General features: G+C 37.3%; 1 long non-coding RNA gene across 1 annotated transcript; it reads left to right on the forward strand.

Moving 5' to 3' along the window:
* The first annotated feature begins 43 nt into the window (after positions 1-43).
* Positions 44-16,540, forward strand: LOC150075794 (uncharacterized). The gene is made up of 3 exons (XR_016547814.1): positions 44-99; positions 15,506-15,616; positions 15,746-16,540. It is a non-coding gene; the product is annotated as an uncharacterized LOC150075794 (long non-coding RNA).
* Positions 16,541-20,924: the final 4,384 nt, after the last annotated feature.

The raw sequence follows: 20,924 nt of genomic DNA on the forward strand, positions 1-20,924 counted from the left end.
TGTCGGATCACGTGTCAGCGAGCGGGATGACATGACTGCTGGTCTAGAAAGAGGCAGATGCATTGTCGGTTGCTATCTGTCAGAAGAAACAATGTCCAGGTAAGTGTGTTTGTTTTGGAATAGAGGAGTACTCTTCAATAATGGTCTATTATCATGGGAGATGCACCATCGGCGCTCTTAACGTTCCGATAAGAAGCTTTGGTTGTTATCCAATGCGTTCTTTGAGAACAATCGAAGTGGAAAATAGCAGAAAACATTAAACGCAATAATAGGGGAACTTTTAATTTCCCAGATGAATGACAATTTTTTTTTTTGGGGATGCAATTAACGTATTCGAATGAAGGCAGTTTAATAGAAAACGAAAATAATAATAATAATTTGGGGTTCCGCTAGGTGTAAAATTGATTGTACTGTACTTTTTATTTAAGATGCAGTTTAAACTCATTTTCATTTTCGTTTGGTTCATTTTATACAAGTTTTCAAGAACGATTTATCACCTGTTCATAGAAAAGCTTTAAGTATCTTTTGATACAAAGAAATTTTATGTATCTTTTGTTACATTGAAAAAAAATATATCTTTTGGTATATTGAAAACGTAAACATCTTTTGGTACATTTAAAATATAAGTATCTTTTGGTATATTGAAAATTTAAGTACCTTTTGGTACATTTAAAATATAAGTATATTTTGGTGTAAGAAAAATTTCGGTATCTTTTGGCACAAGAAAAATTTAGGTATCTTTCGGGGTAAGAAGAAATTAGGCATCTTTTGGTGCAGGAAAAATTATTACTGAAATAAATTTTGCGTATCTTTTGTTTGCACAATACACATAGGTATATGAAATAACTTTCCGGGCGACCCTATTGTAATATTACCTTTTGTTACAGTGAAAATAAAAGTGTCTTTTGATATATTGAAAATTTAAGTGTCCTTTAGTACATTGAAAATATAAGTATTTTTTGGCGCAAGAAAAATTTAGTTATCTTTCGGTGCAAGAAGAAATTAGGTGTCTTTTGATACAAAGAAATTCCATGTGTCTTTTGTTACATTGAAAATAAATGTATATTTTGGTATACTGAAAATTTAAGTATCTTTTGGTACATTGAAAATATAAGTGTATTTTGGCGCAAAGAAAAATTTAATTATCTTTGGTGCAATAAAAATTATCACTGAAAACCTTTAGGTATCTTTTGATACAAAGAAATTTTACGTATCTTTTGTTACATTGAAAATTAAAGTATCTTTTGGTATATTGAAAATTTAAGTATCTTTTGGTACATTTAAAATATAAGTATCTTTTGGTACATTTAAAATATAAGTATATTTTGGTGTAAGAAAAATTTCGATATCTTTTGGCACAAGAAAAATTTAGTTATCTTTCGGTGCAAGAAGAAATTAGGTGTCTTTTGACACAAAGAAATTCCATGTGTCTTTTGTAACATTAAAAATAAAAGTATCTTTTGGTATACTGAAAATTTAAGTATCTTTTGGTACATTAAAAATATAAGTATATTTTGGCGCAAAGAAAAATTTAATTATCTTTGGTGCAATAAAAATTATCACTGAAAACCTTTAGGTATCTTTTGATACAAAGAAATTTTACGTATCTTTTGTTACACTGAAAATTAAAGTATCTTTTGGTACATTAAAAATAGAAGCATCTTTTGGTGCAATAAAAATTTTGGTATCTTTCAGTGCAAAAAATAAATTAGGTTTCTTTTGGTTCAAGAAAAATTTAGGTACCTTTTGGTACAAAGAAACTTTAGATATTAAAATATTCAAAACATTGGGAACCAGTTGCGAAAAATATACAAAATGAAAATGAATCAATTTTGCAACTTTTATGGCATAAATAAAATAGATTTCGGGAACTCGTGTGCAATAATTGGTACTACGATAAAGTGGATTCAATGTGATTTTACAGAATAAAATCTAATGTATATTAATATAAAGTGAGTGAGCTTGCATGCAAAGAACTTAGGTACAACTACATTCCCTAAGTAAACTGTCATACACAAAAAACCAGGATGTGCGTGATAGAATTACCCAATAACAAAATACGTATATGCTGGCAACCAGCAGAATGTAACCTTCAAAAGGACACAGAGATGAATCAGTATTGAACACGGAACATTTATAAAGGCGAGGTCGGAGAATAATAAAAAATCTATTTACATTTTCTCAGCCTATGTACACTTAGTTGGATTGTGTTGAGTAAAGGACCCAAGCCAGTAACGCCATGAGAGGAGTACACATTGTGCTTGCAAATTGCATGGGTTCTACACCACTAGAAAATCCACAGAGGTCAAAGAACCAACCACATTGATCCACGATATCTATGCTATCAGCATCGATGATCCTGAGTCGGGTTCTGTTAAGCTGAATAAATATTTTGCAACCACATCATCTACGAAGTAGTTTTTAAAGTTGAGGATATCAGTGGTAGACCACTAGTACTATTTGGAATGATTTTATGATAACCGAGAAGGGATTAGAAGCGAAGTTGTTACAATTAAAAGTGAACAAACCACTAGGAACTAACGGAACCTTTCTATTAGTTCCTGGTCCTAAATTTGATGATGGAACTGTGGTTGGATGCTAATCGGAATATGCTTCCTCAAAAAGAAAGATAAATGATTAAATTTATCTTTGCTGAGAAAAGGCAAGCGGCATCCATTATTAATCCACTGGAAGATGGAAACCTCCTGAACAATTCATGTGGAGGGAAATGGACCATAATCTGCCACTCTGGTCCAGTGCGGGTTGGCAGATCGACTGTATTTAGCAGTCAGGGGCTTGAACCCCGCTCTACTCAAAGAGCGTGTGCTACTGCACTACCGCTCCTGACCACTCAGCTAGAGAAAAGACAGTTTAATTCTGAAAATGCAGTCTTGCATTTGGGTTCTGAACAGTGTGGATGTCTGCTAGGACACATCATGGAGTTTTATCAATGATACATAAATAGGAATTTTGCAGTAGAGATAAAGAGGTAATTATTCCATGAAGCCTGCATTATGAATATCGCATACAGGCGTTGAGAGAAACCACTCTTGTCAAGAGATATAGATGAATCTTGTTAGGAAAAAGGTTTCTTTGAGGTGATTTTATTGAGCTGTTTTAAAGTCTTTAATGAAAGGATAGAGGGTGAAATCAATGCTTTATTTTATTTATTTTATTTCAATAGATGTCTAAAAGAGAGAGTTTTCCTGATTCTAGGCTCTTAGGTAAGGTCTATCCTGCTCCTAGATTGAAATCCCCTGCCAGCTTAATCACTTTGTCATTAAAACCTATGTGAATTTCTTTCGAAGGTCTCCTACGTCTTTCAGTTGCTCTTATAATAACATTCACAGTTAAATCCAAACACAACAGTAACGATTTTAGATTACACCCTTTTGTTTTTCTTCTCAGGGTGACCTCAACCCAGTTGAACATCTATGGGATGAAGTGGATCGCAGAATTTGGACCATTACCAGATGGCCCTTTCTATTAGTGGAGATCACCTATGATTTAAAGAAGTTGGGAGTGTAATACCACCAAAAATTAATAGAAAGTGTTTCACGACTCGAAGCAGTCATTAAAATCCTTGATTTCTTTGAATAGACGCATAATTTTTCATGACTACAAGTACCTTCTGACTTTTTGTAGGTTAGCGTACATGTAAATGATCAAAACAGGAAACTGGATTTCCCCCATTAGCGCCATATGTGACAAGTATGCGATTATAATAATAATACATATACATATGGCGTTACTAGAACACTGCAATCGCTGAAAAATGTAGGAAAAGATTCAACGCAGAATCCAGGAACTTAGACACTTATTAAAGCAGATGGGGAGTTGGGTCCTTGACACTATAAATTCTCTTTAAAATCATCCACTGCTTTAATAACATTGATTCATCAGGAATAGCTGCTTAACCATTATACCTTCGCGGAGGACAAGGACATCTACACCAGTAGGGTGGAAGTCGGACCTGGAAAGTTCTGATTGGTTAGAAAAATTTTTACATGCATTCTAATTATTAAAATATAGACGTAAAAATAAAATAATTCGTTGGGGACGGTCAAAAGTTCCTTGAAATTTAGGTGGGTCATGCTAATAGGAACGCTGATGTCTGTTGTAATAAGTTACCATCTGCAGTAACCAGTACGGATGTGTGATGTCATTTCCTCAATTCAGAATACTCTACATATATATGGTGGGGGGGCTATAATTAAGTATACGTTATATATTTCTATTTTTATCATATATTGCTTTACTACCTATCTTTTTATTATAATTTTCTTAATCTCAGGAATAACCATTCATCATAACACTCTGCAGTGGTATGTTGTTCTTCACAGAGATACGGGGTTTAACTAACGTTCTAGGAGCCGTCCCTTACAATAACACATGTTTAGCCCTACTTACCAAGTTAACCGCTGTGTAGTAGCCTTTGCTTATAGGATACTACATAAGGGAGATCTCTTCTACAAAGTGCTATTTAAGGTAATCCCGGAAAGTTCTGTTTTGTTCTCTACTTAATCTTTGATACCGTTGCACATGGAAGACTGCTGTGCAAATGAAAACAGTATGGCATTACGGGCAAGTTACTGCTATGGATAAAGAGATGGTTGAGTGGGAGAAGACAGAGAGTGGTAATCAATGGACACTACTCTTCGTGGACTAATTTTATTAGTGGTGTCCCCCAGGGTCGGTGTTGGGCCCATTTTGTTGTTTGTATTTATCAATAATATTGTTGAGGGTGTATCAGGCTTAAGATCCAAGTTTCCGAATGATAAAAAGGTTACAGGGTTCTTAATGACAGTAATGACAGTATGTTACTGCAACAGGGTCTAGAAAAGTTGTGCAGATGGGCTGAGAAGTGGCAGCTGAAGTTTAACATTGACAAATGCAAAGTACTGCATATGGGTAGAAGTAACCCCAGAGAAATGTACCAACTGGGTGGAGCTATACTCAGGGTAGTGGGGAGCGAAAACGATCTAGGAGTAATTGTGCAGTCAGATATGAAATTTATTGAGCAATGCAGACAGGCTGCCAGAGCAGTTCATGGGGTCTTGTCAATGATATATACAGGAATTTTTCTAGCTGGAATAAGGATATGATTGTCACCTTGTATAAGGCAATGGCCAGGCCACACCTTGACCATTGCCTAGATTGGTGAGGGGTGCTCTGATCAAGCGTCTGGTGGTGTTTAATGCTTTGAATGGTTTTTAAAATTTTTGATTCCCATCACTGGATATAAGTATGCAGAAATCGCACAAAATATTAGTGACCACCGCAATTTTTCAATTAATAGTCTTCAACCTTTCTTTAGCAAGAATCACATCGTGAATTTTCGTTGGTGGAGATTCAGCTAGTTCCTTAAGTTAGCTATATTAATATTAGACCATTCTGAAAACGATTCAGCCTAATTCATTCAGGTTTGTGCGGATAAAGCTCTATGAGTCGGACAGTGGGCATCCTGGAATACAGGATTATCGAAATCGCAAGCATCTCTCAAACGTTCAGCAAAAGGCACAACCTGGTCATACAGAATATTTGTATAGCCAACATCATTCGCCGTGGTTAGCATTTCAAGTAGGGGAGCCACTTGATAACAGTTAAAGCATCTTCAGAGCAACACTGGCCCACCACCAGCTTGTACATATTTCTTATAGTTTGGATGAAATACCTCATTAGCATTACCATTAGTAGAGGCATTTGATGCAAGAAAGCAAAAAAAAAAAAAAAAAAAACCCACTTCCACTTCACCCCTCGGTTCGTTCAAAATACCTGTCCAGCTGAGCCTTAAACTTATTCAGGCTATCAACCTCCACCACAAGGGATGGAAGTCTGTTCCACCAACCAACCACCCGCTGGCTAAAGGCAAATTTCTGCACGTCTATCCTACATCTGTCTTTCCTCAATTTGAATTTATGCCCTCTCAGGTGATTTTTCTGAGCTAGAGGAAGAATCCCATCAGCATTGAGCATGCTCAAACCATTCAAGGCTTTATACACCTCTATCAGATCACCTCGCTGGTGCCTAGTCTCCAGACACTGTAATTTGCAAAACTTAAGCCTTTCTTCGTAAGAGCACCCCTTTGTTCCATTCACTAATCTTGTTGCCCTTTTCTGTACCCGTTCCAGCAGCTCTACATCCTTCTTGAAATGAGGCCTCCAGACCTGTATACAGTACTCTAGGTGTGGCCTGACCATTGCCTTATACAAGGGAATAATCACTTCCTTATCCCTGCTGGAAAAATTCCTGTATATCATTGACAATACTCCATGAGCTACTCTTGCAGCCCGTCTGCACTGCTCAGAGAACTTCATATCTGCCTGCACAACCACCCCCAAGTCCCTTTCATTCTCTACCACTGTCAGTGTAGTACCACAGAGTTGATACGTTGCTCTGGGGTTGCTGTTTCCCATGTGTAGTACTTTACATTTGTCAATGTTAAACTTCATTTGCCACCTCTCAGCCCATCTGCTCAACCTTTCCAGATCCTTTTGCAGCAGCATAGTGTCAGTAGTGTCCTTGACAACCCTGCCAACCTTTGTATCATCTGCAAACTTGGACATTAAGCTTGATATACCATCATCAATATCATTTATAAATGCAGAAAACAATAATGGACCCAACACTGAGCCCTAATAACATTATTCCACGATGAGCAGTGTCCATTGATTACAACTCTCTGTCTTCTCCCCCTCAACCACCCCTTTATCCATAGCAGCAATTTGCCTCCAATGTCACACTGCTCCAATTTGTGTAGCAGTCTTCCATGTGCAACAGTATCAAAAGCCTTTCTAAGATCCAAATATATAATATCAAAGCTATTCTCTGCATCCAGTTCTTTTGTGACTGCATCATAGTATCCAATCAAGTTGGTCAGGCAAGACTTCCCCTTAACAAAACCATGCTGTGTCCGAGCTATAACTGAAGTCTTGTCTAAATGATCCTGCAGTGCTTCTTTAACCAGTGCCTCCATTAATTTTCCTGGAACAGAAGTTAAGCTCACAGGTCTATAATTACTTGTGTCAGCCTTTGATCTTCCTTTGTGAATTGGGGTCACATTTGCACATTTCCAGTCTATGGGTACCACCCCTGAGTCCAAGGAAGCTCTCATAATTATGGCTAAGGGTTTGCTTGCTTCCTTTGCTGCCTCCTTTAATATAACTGTATAGATCCCATCCACCCCAGGTGCCTTTCTTGTATTTATCTTCAACAGTTTCTCCTCCACTTTACTCCCAGTTATTTCAAGATTCTGTAGATTACTGCTAGAGTTGAATACACCTCTGGCATTCCCCTTGCTGAATAACTCCTCATGTGTGAATGTCGATGCAAAATATTCATTTAGTTTGTTAGCTACCTGAGCAGGATCATCAACAGTTGACCCATCAATATCAAGTGGACCAATCTGATTCATCCCCTTCCTTCTAGAGTTTACATAAGTAAAGAACTCTTTGCTGTTTTTCTTTGCATCCCTTGCCAAGGATTTCTCGTAATCTGCCTTCGCCTGCCTAACATCCTTTGTAACTTGGTTGCATATCAACTTGTATCTATCATAGGCTTCTGTGTCATGTGTTAATTTGTATGTATCCCATGCATTTTTCTTCTCTGCCATATGCCTCATTAGTTCATCTGACAACCATTTTGGCCTAAACCTTGAACAATATTTCTTAGTTGGTATGTAAAGCCTAGTAGCTTCCAAGATAAGTTCTTTGAATGCTTCCCATTTTGAATTTGCTGTTGGTAACACCATCAGTTGGTCCCACTGTATAGAATTTAAATACTGTCTCAGTCCATCGTAGTCGCCTTTAGGAAAGTAATAACCCTTCCCTTTACCCCTAATGGTAGTAACCCCTTTGTGTAAATCCCACTTCAGCACACTGTGATCACTGCCACCTAGTGGTTCATTTATCTGCAGATTCTTAATGCATGAAGAATCACTGCTGATAATCAAATCAAGAGTATTACTCCCTCTTGTTGCCTCCCGAACATGCTGCTGTAGAGAAGAGAATCATCCAATAAATCCACAAAAGCCTTGCTAGTGTGTGAGTGACCAGCCCCCAAATTCCAGTCAATATCTGGGAAATTAAAATCCCCCATTATAAGACTCTCTGATTTACTGGCCCACTCTATTTCCCTGTACAATATCTTATTATACTCATCAGAGTCATTAGGCCTATAGCACACTCCTACTCTCAATTTTGATCTCCCAATGCCTATGTCACACCAAACTGACTCAACACTGCACTGTCCAGCGATGTCGACTGGCTTCACTTCCTTGGTTTTTATGTGTTTCTTAACTAATAGCATAACCCCTCCCCCCTTCCTATCCTGTCTATCCTTTCTGTAGACGTTGTATTCCCCAAATTGCAGTTCTGCATCCCTTATATCTGTGTGACACCACGTCTCTGATATCCCAACAATATCTGCCTTTGATGTTTTGAGCAATACCTCAAATTCATCAAATTTATTTACTAAACTCCTAGCATTGGTGTACTCGCAAGTATACCTGCACCTGTTTCTATTCTTAGCTACCCTAACACCACCCATGTGTTTACTTGTACCGCAATGACTCCCAGCAGTCTCTGAAATATCATGCATCTTACTCTTCAGGCTTCTGCTCATTCCAATAGAATCAGTGCAAGAATCACTTTCACCTCTGCCAGTGGCTACTGTCAATCTATTGGGCTTTGTCTCCCTCCCAAGCTAGCAGTTTTCCGACCCACCTAACACTGCCTCGATAGCATCAGCATCCTCGATCTTCCTCTAGATTTCAATGTTACGCAATTCTCTTTGCTGCATTCTCTGAAAAATTGGCTAATGACGTGCTTGGTTAGCTGTTTGCAAGAGTTCTTCTCTTCTCTTGTTCGAAATCAGCTTGAGTTTTAGAAAATACCTAAAGTAGAACCTGCCAGATGCTATCAGTCCTTTTTGCCACTGTCTACCACCTCTTCTGCGCCCCATCTTTCATGGTGGAAACTCTTGCTTCCCCAGTCTCAGCTGGTATACCTGTAAATAGCAGTTCTGTAAGCATAACAAGCAGAGAAGATACATGTGCTCAATCTGTTATATGCCCTAAACACTACAAGTGACTAATTTTCTGACCGGTGTCTGTATGTTTATATAATAATGATGATAATATACCTTCCCTTTTATCTCTAATATAAAAAATAATACTTGTAAGAGTATAAGTCTTACAAGTATTATTAATACTGCCCTATCATTAATATCCGGACACCTGCCTTTAGACAAAAAAAAAAAGAGCTTTTATTGTGGATTTAATATTTTGTGCTGAAGCCTTTTGCTTTTATGACGGCCTTCTACGTTTTATAAATGTTACCAGTTTTATAAATGTCACGTGACATGTTCCTCCACTCGGCCTTTAATGCAGCCACCAGTTCGGCCTAGTTCTTTGGGTATCTCGTCGTGCACGTACCCAACGATCAGATCAGCACTCTGGGCTAGCCAATCCCACTTTTCCACGCCCATGTCCTCAAACCACTCTATTACTACCCGAGCAGTATGGCATGGCGCGTTGTCTTGCTGATACAGGTATGGGCCTTCTCCGAAGTATTGCCATAATGTTGGACGTCCAGGTTGTCCTGGTATTGCGCAACATTCATGGTTTTGTCAATAACGATTAATGGGCCCAAGCCAAACCATGAAAGCAGCCCCATACCATGACACTGCCTCTACCAAACTTCATTGTTGGAAAGATACAGTCAGGAAGGAACTGTTCTCCTGGTATTCGCCACACCCAGGAACGGCTATCAGACTGGTAGAGTGCGAACCTCGACTCGTCTGTCCATAGGACTGTTTTCCACTGCTCTACAGTCCAGGATTCGCGCTCCTTACACCATGTTAATCGGCGTCTAGCATTTGATGAGTTGATCAATTCTGATGAAACTGTCATCTTGCATGCCCACTTTTGCAACTGTTGCATGCATAGGACCTGTTTCCCCATCTATGGCGCGGTGTCCAGATATTAATGGTAGGGCAGTGTATATACTGTTTCACTTTGTATTCATTGGAAGCAGGTTTAAAACTAGTTTAACATGCACTTTCGAAGCACATAAAATATCCTAAGTACACACCACTTCTAGTAATTAATACTACGTGAATTCTCTTTTATGTATGAGCCTTTGGGCGTTGCTAATTCCATGCTTAATAAAGTTCCCTGTACAGAGATACGTGAGTGTAATAGGGAATTTTTTTATACATAAAACTGAATCGGTATCCAAAAAAATGGGACACACAGCGCAGTGTTCCTACTTTTAAAATTCTATTCGTTCTTCTTATTTTACAGGCGCGCTCCTCTGACTACTAAGTGTCCAAGGTTGGGTAGACGTGGACTAACTTGATTGATTAGCGCTTATAAATATCACTATAAGAAGTAGGCTACTTTGGATTACTGCCACTTTATTCAACTGTCAAGAAAGCCAGCTAGTTCCCGGAGATTCCGTGCTACAGTAATGACCCCCAGAAGGAATAATCTGGTACCAGCCATAAAGACAGAAAATTAGCAACGGTATGCTAAAAGTAATTTCTGTTTCTCATAGAACTATAACTCGATAACTTGGAGATCAATGACACACATGGCTTGCATTTTACGATTGTAAAAGACCGCGGAAGGCCCCTCGTGGGTAGCGCCCTTGGTAGAATCTACGTCCCCCCCCACACCGGGTGGAAAAGACTTTAGTTCGAGTCCCGTTGACGGCTGGCGGGATTTTTATAGGCCCTTTTCACAATGTGGCTGAGTTAGTCGGTCTCAGGCGATAGTAGCGTGGTTTTTTCTCCCTGGAAACTCGGGTTTTTTGTCCAGCAAACAGAGAAAAAATCGACCAGGGCTCTTTGATTAACCCATCCAACAACTGTTGTTCAATGGCAGGAGGCCTCATGATCACACGATGGCATAAACCAACTGCAAATCACAGACAACAGAATTGGCTGATTAGATTGCAAAATCGATGTAGTCTTATTCTGAAGCTGCAGAACAGGGAAAAACAGAACTATTTATAAACACACGAGCCATTTGGAACAGTTTACGCATATGTATTAGCATGGAAATGATTTGAACACAACTTACAAGTGTTAAGATAAATATGGAACTGAAAACAGCTCTCCACCGCACATGTCAAGACACAACATAATGAGGTTTTTAAAAACTCTTCAGTATTTGGATTGCATATAAATATCCGTTCTTGTCTTATTGTAGACAATGTCATGTGCTACTTCGCAAAGTCTTTAGTTTTTTTTTTTGTTTTTTTTTTAATTTGGAAAAGAGGAATAGTTAGGGCACAATTAGAAGTACTGTCATTTTAATGATTGTATTAATTATAAAAACTTGAAAATTAATTATAAGTACGTACCGTATGTTTCAGTGTATAAGAAATTTGTTTATCCTGAAAACAATCTGAACCAGGGGCAAACAGATGTACACTGGTGTGCAAAACTTAAGGACCAACACTATTTCTAAAGGTTACAACCACAAAATCAATCGAAACAGCTTGTGGCGATTGGCATAACTGTGGCCGTTCAGTAGAGAGCTGGTGCACATGCAAAAATTTGAATCGTGATGAGAGGACTCACATAAACAGATAAAAGCAGCAGTTCAGCAGTTATGTGCAAATTACCGAATGGTGAGCACGATTGTTACACACGTTCGATTGGTTTCATACAGTGCTGCAGACAACAAAATGGCCAATAGACAACATCTGGATCACTTTACCCGGGATCCAATAATTGGGAGGCTCGAGGAAGGTCGAAGTGCGAGAAGTGTAGCTGCAGAGTTCGGTATCGCCCATGGTATCGTCTCATGTGCGTGGTCGGCCTTCAGGACCACAGGTACAGCTGTTCGAAGGTCCAGTGGTGGTCGTCCATGAAAAACAACGCCCAATGATGACCGCTGTATACTCCTACAGGCCAAGAGGTACCGACACTAGACAGCGGTATCCGTTGCAAATCAGCTACACAGGACGCAGGATATCGCGGTTTGCTGTGGCCAGACGACTCCACAAAGGTGGATTGCTTGCCCGACAGCCAGTACGCTGGGTCCCTTTAACACCCGCCCATCGGAGACACCTTTTACAGTGGTGCATCGAACACAAGGACTGGACTGCAGTGCAATGGGGTTAGGTACTCTTTACTGATGAGTGGATTCAGTCTCAGCAGGGATTCTGGACTTCAGCTAATCTGGCGAGAGGTTGGCACACGGTATCACAGCGCAAACATCATTGAAAGGGATCGATATGGCGGTCGAGGTGTTCTCGTCTGTGGAGGCGTTGTCTTGGATGGATGTATACAACTCCAGATACTGGGAGTGACGAAGTGAGGACATTGGAAACTGATTTTTGGGAAGTGAGGACATTGTTAATATGGATTGGCCTGCCCGTTCTACCGATCTAAATCCCATCTAACACATATGGGACGCTCTGGGAAGACGCCTAGCAGCACATCCACACCCACCAGAAAATGTTCACCAGCTGAAGAACGCGCTGCAGAGGAATGGACGATGTTACCGCTAGAACTTATCAACAACATTGTTCTAAGTATGGGCAGGCAGTTCAAAGCCTGCATCAACAACCGTATCTCCTAACGAGGACCACCTCTTTCCTTTGTTCCATCTTTGGCAGTGATGCATCTATATCATGGCAGCCAATGCTATGTTGCCATTTTTGAATAAAGTCCTTCTGTACCGTTTTGTTTCGTTGTTATGTCGGTGTTGTTTCCTTCATCATTTCTGTACCTCACGAGGTTCCTTTGGTATGCTTTTCCCATATCCAGACCACTCCTATGAGAAGCTACAGGTGGAAACCTGAATGGTCCTTAAGTTTTGCACACCAGTGTATCTTACTTTAATCCATAGTGATACTACTACGCTAAGTAAAACTTGATTCACATATAAAGCGTAATATATTCGTAAACTGAGGGTGGATAAAAAGTTCTGGAGAATCTAAATCAGTAATTCAAATTATTCCAGTCTTCAGCGATCATTTCCAAAACATTTCGCGCTATCTGTACACGATCTTCGATTATAAACAAGTGTCAGCCATACTTTTCATCTTTATTTGATTTATTTTTGCCCCAGTTTTATTAAGATTTTTTATTGGAAAACATTTTAAATGTACATTTAAATTGTCTTGGGGTAACATCCAGAAGGTGGAAATTTGAGGATGTCTATATTCTTTATGCAGTGGCTCAATATCAACCAATCCTTACTCCATATTCTTTACCCTAAAACACCCCTGCATTTGGTTGCTGTGGTAACCACTGTGTGTCTTGGCAACTGTCCAATGATCAATAGTAATGATGATATATTCATCTAATATGAAGTGGATAACGTTCGATTTATAACAGCGCATAAATAACTATTTCAAGTCTGGTGAAAATCTTAAAAGCTTGGACATCTGGTGAAATATTGATAGACTCTGATGGATGAGAAATACATCCATCAAGTCACACAAGGTCAACGGGAGCCACGAAACGTATAACAGTATCGGTGAGGGTGAAACAATCTGCGTTCTTATCCGTCTTGTGGCCCGGAAAAAACTCAAAATCATTTAAGACTCTCCCAGCTACACTGATTTTGAATGCCCACTTGGAACTGTGTACTTGTCATCAGTTTCCCAACTATCGTCCGAGACAATATGAAAATTCTATATGTGTCAGTCTCAAACCGCAAAGATATAAAATTCCTCCCTCCCCTTCTAAAATCTGGGCACCAAAGAAAAAGTGTGTTGTTTCACTGTTCAATAGCTAAATGGCTTCCAGACACACAGGACCAACCAACCACCCGCTAATGGTAGAGAGGTAGGGAGAAAGAGGGTTGATAGCAACTTCCACGCCCCTTCCCCACTAAAGAATACCATATGCGAACTTTAAAAATGCTGCGTCTGTTTTTATGGTGCTTTGGATTATAACGATCGAAAATGGTTTCTTATCGTGTTCCAGATAACCGCACTACACGCAAACGTCAGTAGTAGAAGAAATCCCTGTAATCTATCCCTGAAATAGTCATTAAAAAAGTTATCGATCTCCTATAGGGAGACGAACTGAAAATATCATTTTCTGCAAATACCCCGTAAAGAGAGTGGAAGATATAAAGTTCAAAGTCATCAAAAATCTGCTTGTAAGTTTCATAGGTCAATAATCCGGAAAATTACTTCCAACAAAACTTAAACACTTATCAGTTGAATTTCTCTGTTTATCAAATATGGTGCATGGAATGGAAGCAATAGATCTTGCAGTAGTGGCCTAAAGGGCAATGCGGAGTGATCAGTCACTGTCCATGTATTATCTGGACAAGCTGAATTAAGCCCAAAGACATTTTCCAAAGGATTCATTGCACCCACAAATGAATTCAGCGTGATGGAATCATAATGATATGGATCTTGTTCACGTAGCTTAGCCTAGACCCATTGATATACACGGAATAGTGTAAATCGCGGAATGTTCATGCCTAACATAGTATCCTGGACAGTTCTTCTCTCTACCTGGACTGTGAGACTCCTGAGAAGAATGGTCTCAACATGATGGGTTACAAAATCCATCGTGTTTCCCGCACCCTAGATGGAAAGAAGCCTTTGTTTCATTACCAATTTCCGTCAAAAGTCGAAGTGCTTCCGGGAATGACAGGAACTTCACGAGCCTTTTTTCCTTTGTGGAATGTTATACAATCTCAGGGGACGGTTGCATGTTTTTTTTTTCCTCCTAAACACTGTTTTTTCATCTCACGAACAATGATTATTTGACATGTCGATGAATGATTGGTAAAACACAAGCATTGCTCATTTAGAGGGCCAATGCAAGGTAAGTAGGGTGTCAAAGACATCGAGACCATAATATTAGTTGACATCTAATTGGTGGGCAATTTTACGACTGAGTAGATATTAATTTTTTTTTAATCCTTAAACGATAAGAATGGTCTGAAATGTCATTGTGGTCCTTTGGGTGCCAAAATCAATGTGTTCTACTTATAGAACATATTGATTTCGGCACTCCGTTGATGGATTCGAGCCAGTAATTCGTGACTCCACCCTCCACAAGGATAAACAGCTTGGTACTTGTTTTATATTCACCATTTAAATAATGCTATTGTGTGTGCCGATATAATCCATTCTGACTTTCAAAGTACCAGCTACCCTAATCAAGAGCCTTTAAATGGGGGTTACAAAAGCTTTTGAAATCCAGCTCACTGCTGCATTTCCAAAAACTTTGAAAACATCATTTCCGTATAATCCGTCTCTAATTACCCTGTTTATATTAACTTTCATTTTCATGAAAGAAACAACTGCTAGTAATAACAGCAAACATACACTTGTTCCTGGTACCGACCAACTAATCGATAAATTGTAGTTAAGCTGTAGATCAATGTGGTGACCACCATTTGAATAGTCAATTATTTCAAAAAGAGAACTTTACATCCTTTCTATGATATGGTAACAAAAACATAAGATTATACTACTGTACTTCTTTTATTGCCTGATTTTTTTCTTCTTATTTCTTTCAGAAGATAATTTCGTTTCATTTGCTCCAACTGCAATGGCTTCTGACTTTGTAATATGAAAGGCATGGTGCGTTACCCTTTCTGGTATATCTTCCGTCCACAAATGAAACAAAGGTATATTAAATTAAAATCGATTATTGTTGGTAAATTACATGATATAATGTGCATAAATAATCATAATCAACAGAACGTTCACTTTTAGCTGACCTTTATTTGAATATTCGTTTTTATTTTTTTCACCAGATGGAGGCATCATTCCTGGATACTAAAGACACCCGTTATAAGGAATTGGTTACAAAATATGGCCTCTTGTTTCTCCTCGGCCTACTAATAAGAAGCATGGGAATTACTACAGAAAAAGCTTTCCCAGGTAGTGATATCAGTAAACAGTTATCATTTATAGGATCCATGTTTTCCATCACAGCTGCCCTGTTATTCGTCGTAGCCAGTATAAGAGATTATTGCAAATCTTGGTCATGGAAGGGCTCAAAATCAATTGACTTGTTAAATCCCAAAGGACACCAAAGTCTGAACCTCAAACTATGGGAATATATGCAGCTAAATCCTAATATGGAATCCATCGTTGTTACATTCCCATTGGGAGACATGGGGCCGAAATCGTTAAAAGGAGAAGCACCCCCTAGTGTTTACCGTACGTAATTATCAAAGTTGTGGAGAGGAATAAGATCATTTTTGATGGATTCTACAGAATGTTCGTTATATTTGTTTGTGTTCGCCTTATTTAAAGATTTCACTGAAAGCTACCTCTAAAGTCCACCATTTAATGGGTTTTTTAAGGATGCAACGTGGTGTTCAGGTGCAAATATTGGATTGGTGTGGTTGGTGTATGGAAAAGCACAGCATTTATTGCCAAATACCCCAGTGATTTTAAACTGGTGCGAGATATTCGACCAGTAGTGATATCTAGTCAAACTGTAAATAAATAAAATGGTAAAAGGGTTCTATTGTTGTATTTGAGAGTTCCAACGATAGTTGGGGCACTTTGTGACAAAGTTTTTTAAATGTCCATTTAAAGGGAGTGAAAATGCCAAAGATTATATTTTGTCGATCAAAGCTGTATAGTCTCAGTATATCAACTGCAAATTGTTTATGTTTGATTACAAATAAATATGTAAAATAGTATTTCTAGTGATTGTTCCTTGAGCACAATACTCTTAAAACACAGAAAAACAAAATTGTACTACAGATTAAGTTTATTGAGTTTCGAATGGAATCCATGGTAAGCGGTTCTGTTTAGAAACAATGCAGGATATACAAGAGATTTTTATGAATAATTTTGCAGGGTAATCAACGCCTCGGGGATCCTGAAATATGTAGGGAAGTCAGAAAAAGGCTAGTTACCTTGCATATACAACCCCAGGGGCTCACATCTGGTGAGTATGGGCTTGGCACACCCAGGGTCCTGAGCTGGATATCATCATTCTTCTCTTTCTTGGTGATTCCCTTCTACTTCTCTCTCTTGGGGTGGTTCAGAAATTTTTTTTTTATCTGGTGCAGCATAAGCCTCAGGCTTCCTTGCACCATATACCTAATAATAATAATAATAATAATAATAATAATAATAATAATATTTTGGCCTTTACTAATACTATACTAATTCGAACCACTGTACACGATGCTCGAAAAAATTATTTTTAAAAATAACTACGCAGCTTAACTGATGACCTATTAACCTGTTTATTTTTTTCAGAATTTTTGATTAATTTTATTAACAATTAATTTAATTATATTTTAATTTTGCATTTATTTTGTGCGTGCGACATGCTTAAAATATAATATGTTAATTTATAGTACAGTTTCGACCGCTAGATGGCACTGCCAGCGATCTTATTTTCGCGAATTTTCAATTCACCTATGATAGAACAAATTGCTTTCTCTGATCCACGTTTTTTTTTTTTTTTGTTTTTTTTTTAAGGGGAGTGGCATGCCATCGAGCAGGTGATAACCCTCCCCCATCCGTTCCTGTTTCTTTAAAATGTATGTATTTTTTCTAAACAAAGATGGTAGTCTAAACTTGATTTAGAAATAACTTCACAGCTGCAGTTCATACAAATAAATAAATAAAAATACTGCCATTTAGACGAAATCTTTAGTATCATCGTAACCATGACAACGGCAGATAACGTATCTCATCTTTCTACACATGACAATAAAGTTATTGTTCACCATCAGATACTCTCATCACCAGAAACAGTCTTTCTGTCAGATGTCTCTTAATTATCGGAACTTTTCACCACCAACTTCTACTTTTTAAGAGGACCGTTATAAATCTTAAAAAAAAAGTAAGTAGAAAATGCCATATTTGGAAAAACTTAAGATAATTTAGTATAATATCGCATTTAAAATGGAAATAAAATTCGAATTTGTGTAGTATATGGCAAGATTATTTACCCTAAATCATCTCCAAGTTTATTTCGTAATTATTAGTTGTTTCTTAAATAAATAATAAAGTATACAATTTGGGATTCGTATAAAGTAATTTTTTTATTTAAATCAGAAAGTAGCAGAATAGCCAAATGCACGTTCAATTCTAACGTATGCTGCCATCTGCCGGTATGTTTACGCAACGCCTTTCAAAATTAGGTAAAAAAAATCAAATTATGATTTTTTTTTTTTTCTCATATAGTATTTCCAAAACAGTTTCACGTTAATATTTCAACCTGGTCCTGATACCTAAAATAAAATAAGCATAGTGTTTTTAAATTTACTTTCAAGTACAAATATTTTAACGATTATGTCTGTTAAATGGTTGACAAGACGTATGCCAATGTTGAAACAGTTTCCTAACTGAACGTTATAATAGAAAATTTTAATTAAATTTACAAGAGCAATTTCCTAATTAATACACAATAAATTAACGCATAACTAGAATTTAATTAATACATAATTAATAAAACGTGAAATTTTCAAATTTTAATTAGGTAATTCTAAAGTAATTTTAATTATTATATTATACTTATATTCGGTATAGGTGAATTACGAAATAATATTTATTCTAATATAATTTTATAAATAAAAAAATTATAATAAATATAAATGTAGTTAATCTCTGGAAATGGGCAGGCATGCTTGTTTATTTTCTACCAGTAGATGGCGTCACATGTTTTAAATAATAAATTGTTGAATTAATTATTGAAATGATTAATAATTTTAAATAGATTATAAAAAATACAAATGCAGTTAGTCGCTGGAGTTTAGCAGGCTTTTGTACTTTATTTGTTATCAGTATATGGCGCCACATATTTTAAATAATTATATATTTAAATAAAGTGCTTAGCATCATAATACACAGCCATTTCTGAATAAACAGAAAATTTTTAAGGTGGCATCGTTTTAGGTTATATCTCATATTGTGAATGCCTTCACAACGAGTTGCCATGATATTGCACTACTTCGAATAAGTAACGCTTCACCTAAGGAGAAGACTAGTGTTACTTATTCTCAGATAGGTACCACCACCCAGACAGCACTGTTTCAGGGCTATTTGATGTATGTATGTGAATATCTACTCGAATATCCACTTGTCCCTATTAGACTTAGAAAAGCAAAAAAGGTAGAGGGAAAGTTATAGTAGGAGTGGAAGAGGAAAAGAAACAGTGTAGAAGAATGAAAGGGACAGTAACTCCTTCAACTCACACCACTCAAAAACTCATAAACTCCTCGAATAGGCAACGCTTCCCCAGTGGAGAAGGCTGTTGTTACCTATTCTTGGAAACTCCGGACATCATCAAGCTCCCCCTAGCAGCACTGTTTCAGGGCTATTTGGCCCTTCGTCAGTGAGTGGGTAGGTACCCAAGTGATGCAATGATGGCAAAAACAGTTATGAAGTATAACTCCACAATATGAGAGATGCCTGATGGTGTATGATGTATTTAGACTAAGGCGCATTTAGGGCTAGAGCCTCAAGCTGCGAACAAATTTAGACTATGTATATAAAGTGCTTAGCATCATAATACACAGCCATTTCTGAATCAGGCATCTCTCATATTGTGGAGTTATACTTCATAACTGTTTTTGCCATCATTGCATCACTTGGGTACCTACCCACTCACTGACGAAGGGCCAAATAGCCCTGAAACAGTGCTGTCTGGGTGGTGGTACCTATCTGAGAATAAGTAACACTAGTCTTCTCCTTAGGTGAAGCGTTACTTATTCGAAGTAGTGCAATATCATGGCAACTCGTTGTGAAGGCATTCACAATATGAGATATAACCTAAAACGATGCCACCTTAAAAATTTTCTGTTTATTCAGAAATGGCTGTGTATTATGATGCTAAGCACTTTATATACATAGTCTAAATTTGTTCGCAGCTTGAGGCTCTAGCCCTAAATGCGCCTTAGTCTATATTTAAATAATTAATTATTGAATATATTAATAATATATTGAATTGAAAATTGAATTAATGGAATATTGAATTTTAAATAATTTTAAAAACAAACAAACGAACTTCCTTTGCCCATTGGGTCATCATATTCACGTGACGGGGAAAAAGAAATTCGAAACAATTCTGGTTTTCCTTTTAAATCTTTGAATGGAGTAAACAAAACACTTATACATAGTACCGTTCTCTTTTATGTGAATGGTAAACATCTGTTAAAAATATTTTGAATAGTATATGAAATATCAACAAATATTTTAAATCTAAGCATGAGAATTCGATATTGCATTTGGTGAAGGCTGTTATTATTGTGCCTTCAAAGTAAGGCAGAGTACCGATCTCTAAATGTCCTTGCCAGTGTTCGCGTATTAGGCCAACCCCTAGTATTAAAGTCTCTACTATACCCTTCAAAATAAGATTAAAACCTTAATTATTAATTAAGATGAAGTATCACCCCTTGATGAAATGCTGTGTATCAATTACAGGATGTCATGACTGAGTCCAAAGTTAATCCCAATTAGCCCCATCGAAAAGGTTAGTAAACAACCCTTAGCTTTTTGGAGTATAATTTATGAATTTTATATAGTGCATTAATTATTATAACAGCGTAAACCATTAGGTCCCATTTAAATTTACTATGTACATTGGGACTAAGGGTTAAAGATATATTAATAACTTTAAAATGCAATATTTTAAATACTTTTTTAAAATAAAAGAAATTAATTAATTAATATTTAAAAAATAGTTAAAATCATGCAAAAAAAAACCCTCTTGTACGCTGTTATTAATTACAGTAAAAATTAAAATCAGATCTTTAAAATATTTAAAATGTTCAAATTTAAAAAAAAATATACAGAAAATAAATTTTAGGTGGGATTCTGGCTGTTTTGAGTTCTCTTTTCTTTTGTTTCTTCCAGATATGACCGTGAACTTCACTCCGTTAGTTCACGAGGCCCATCTACAAGCAATAAAACGAAAGGCCAATCGAGTATTTATGGTGTGCTACAGCATGGCCTTTGCTC

This window comes from Mastigoproctus giganteus, chromosome 13 (assembly GCF_048544385.1).
Source record: "Mastigoproctus giganteus isolate SK-2022 chromosome 13, ASM4854438v1, whole genome shotgun sequence".
Taxonomy (NCBI): domain Eukaryota; kingdom Metazoa; phylum Arthropoda; class Arachnida; order Uropygi; family Thelyphonidae; genus Mastigoproctus; species Mastigoproctus giganteus.